Consider the following 3,093-nt stretch of genomic DNA (forward strand, 5'->3'; position numbering starts at 1 on the left):
AGATCTCAGCATGTTCGATCGATCCAAGTCCAAGGTTCGATCGATCGAACTTCCTCCAGTGCGAAAAAGTTAAATTTCCAGCTCACAAATAGTTGTCTTTTATCCAATCATTGGGGAATATTTGCTATACGACCCCAGCTCATTTTGGGTGTCATTTGACCTACCTATATAAGGATAATGATTACTTTTTACAATATAGCATAACATACCTTGTGGATTCATCTTGGGGGTGTGGAGAAAATTCTTAGTAAGGAAGCAAAAGAGGAAGAGAGGCTAGAGACACTATTGGAGACTCTTCATCAACCAAGGAGCAGATTTCTTCCATGGAGCTTACCCTTGAGGGTTGGAGGACATCATCCATGAGTGGCTAGACATCCTCTTGGGGCTAGAGTTATCCCTAAGCATGCTTTCTACTTCTTAATTTATGTATTTTTGAGGGGATTTGTATTGTGATTCATGTCTTGACACTTATATATATATAGATCATGTTTCTTCAATGATTTATGTGGTTTAATGTTTCCAATTGATCATTTCATTCTATCCATATGTCTATGTATGCTAGAATAGATGTTCATGTGCTTGCCTCTATTTCTTGTGTTATTGATGCATGTCTATGTGTGTTGATGCTATAGATATAGAGATTGTCAAGACATAGTGCTTAATGTCATGTTCTTGTGGTTTATTTGATGGTTCATACTCATTTCTTGATGGATTGTACCTCTTCCTTAGTTTAATTAGTTTAATTTCATGCCATTAGCTTAGTTGTAGTGTAGTTGTTAAATGGGATGACAATCCATGCTTGTTGTTGATGTTCCATACTTATGAAAGCAAGTAACATGTATCTCTAACCTTGTGATGTGTTTGGATTGTGAGCTTAAAGAAAGGATTAATGGCTTAATTTGATATGTTGTGCTATCCACCATGTTGTTTAGACAATATATGCTTAATTTGTCATCCATGCTTGTTGGAACAACCACACACACACACCTCTAGTTGCAATACATGTTCTCTCCCTCATTAATCATTCATTAAAGGTGTAGAAAAGTATGCTTAGTGGTGATCTCTAAACCCCAAGATCTCTCTCTCTCTCATTTATTCTCTCTATTTCATTATTGTTTACTTCAATTTAATTTGCATCTAATTTAATCCAACCAACCAACTACCATTTTGATCACTCGATCTACTAACCCTAATCTTGATTCCTCAACCTAGTGCGACCCTCAATCCCTTGGGACGATCCCTACTCGCCCTAGCTATATTTTTAGTGAAAGGTAGTAGTGGCAGTTTCTAAATGTAAAACTTGGTCACATTGCACAAACTTTGGGTTTGAATTGACGACACACCAAGTTTTTAGCGCCTTTGCCGGGGATTGATTGATTGGCAACGTCGTATTTGTGGAATCAATTAGGAATTAGTACTCTTTTGATCGTGTCTTTACTTTGATTTCAATTTTTGTTACTTATTGTGTTTGTTCTTATTTGACCAGGAGCATTGAGCTAGGAAGCAAGTGAAGGAGCATTCAAGTAAAGGAGCTAAGCAAGCAAAGGAGCATTCAAGCAAAGGAGCTAAGCAAGCAAAGGAGCATTCAAGCAAGCAAAGGAAAAAATGCTAAAATCATAAAAAAAAATTGCTAAGCTAAGCTATAAATTTGGAGTTGAAGTGCTAAAGGACCTTTGTGAGCTTTTCTTTACTCAAAGCCTTAGTTAAATCGTCGGCCCGCGTGGAGGCTTGTATTTCAATTCTTAGATAAATTGTGAGCCCGCGTGGAGGCAATTTACTTTTCTTGCATATTGTTTAAGCATGGGAGTATGGGAACATTAAATGTGGAGGAAGGTTGTTGATTGTTGTTATTGCTTGTTGTGTTACATTGTGCATGCATGGTCGTAGATCATTGAGACCCACTCTTATCCCTTTAAATTTTCATCTTGAATCCATTGTTCGAAACCCTAGGGGAAGAGGTAGTTCTAGTCAATCCATTTCATCAATGGAAGGACACAATAAGGACCATGTGGAGGACCTTGGTCATATAGACCAACAAGGTATCCTCCACCCCAATGTGCATCATGATAACATGTAAGTTTCATTAAGCATGCCAAGGCCATATGTTCATCCACCACAACAATAAGACCAAGTTCCAGTGGGAATGCCAAGGCCAATCTATGCTCCACCACCTCCCATCATTCAAGGCAACCAAGGTGCCCATGTTGCACCCCCAATTGCTAATCCTCCCCTTGCTTTAAGAGATCACTATGTGCCTAATGAATATAAGGCACCCATATGCATTCAATTGCCACCATTTAGAGCACACCATTATGAAATCAAGCCACAAACCATTCAAATGCTTCCTAATTATCATGGACTTCCAAGTGAAGAACCTTACAAGCATTTGGATGAGTTTCTTGAAGTATGTTCCACCGTAAAATATACGGACATGCCGGAGGAGGTCTTAAGGCTTAAATTTTTTCCATTCACCCTTAAAGACAAGGCAAAATATTGGTTTAACAATCTTAGGCCTTTTCAATAACTTCTTGGGCGAAAATGCAACAAGAGTGTTTAAAGAAGTACTATCCGGTTTCTAAGACCAATGCCATGAGAACCTTAATTCGAGAATTTTCACATGGGGATGGAGAAACATTTCATGAGGCATGGGAACGCTTTAATGAATTGCTTAGGAAGTGTCCACATCATGACATGCCCAAATGGCAATTAGTTTAATATTTCTTTGAGAGCTTATCGGACAATTACAAATGCATGGCTGATGTTTCCATGGGTGGCTCTTACATTGATAGGCATGAGGATGACGTGTGGCGTCTTTATGAGAGCATGAATGAAAATTCTTTGCATCGTACTTTATCTTCAAAAAATGGTAGAAATTCTAGTGGTAGGAAGAGTGTTGGCTTACATGAAGTCAACCATTCCAATGAAATTGCCGCCAAAATGAAATCATTATCTCAAAGGTTTGATCAATTTTTGATCAACCAAAACTCGGCGAATCAAGTATCTTCCTTCCCTAACCATTCTCATCATGCATCTAATGAGACATGTATGACTTGTTCAAGTGTTTTACATTTTACTTCCAATTGTCCCCAGGGA

General features: G+C 38.3%; 1 non-coding gene across 1 annotated transcript; it reads right to left on the reverse strand.

Annotated features, from left to right (window-relative positions):
- Window positions 1–2,586: 2,586 nt before the first annotated feature.
- LOC132305883 (small nucleolar RNA R71) lies at window positions 2,587–2,693 on the reverse strand. The gene has a single exon (XR_009481729.1). It is a non-coding gene; the product is annotated as a small nucleolar RNA R71 (small nucleolar RNA).
- Between the last annotated feature and the right edge of the window lie 400 nt (window positions 2,694–3,093).

The sequence above is a fragment of the Cornus florida genome, unplaced genomic scaffold, assembly GCF_030987335.1.
Source record: "Cornus florida cultivar Cherokee Brave unplaced genomic scaffold, ASM3098733v1 CherokeeBrave_3.0.0_Hap2_Chr04, whole genome shotgun sequence".
Lineage (NCBI taxonomy): Eukaryota > Viridiplantae > Streptophyta > Magnoliopsida > Cornales > Cornaceae > Cornus > Cornus florida.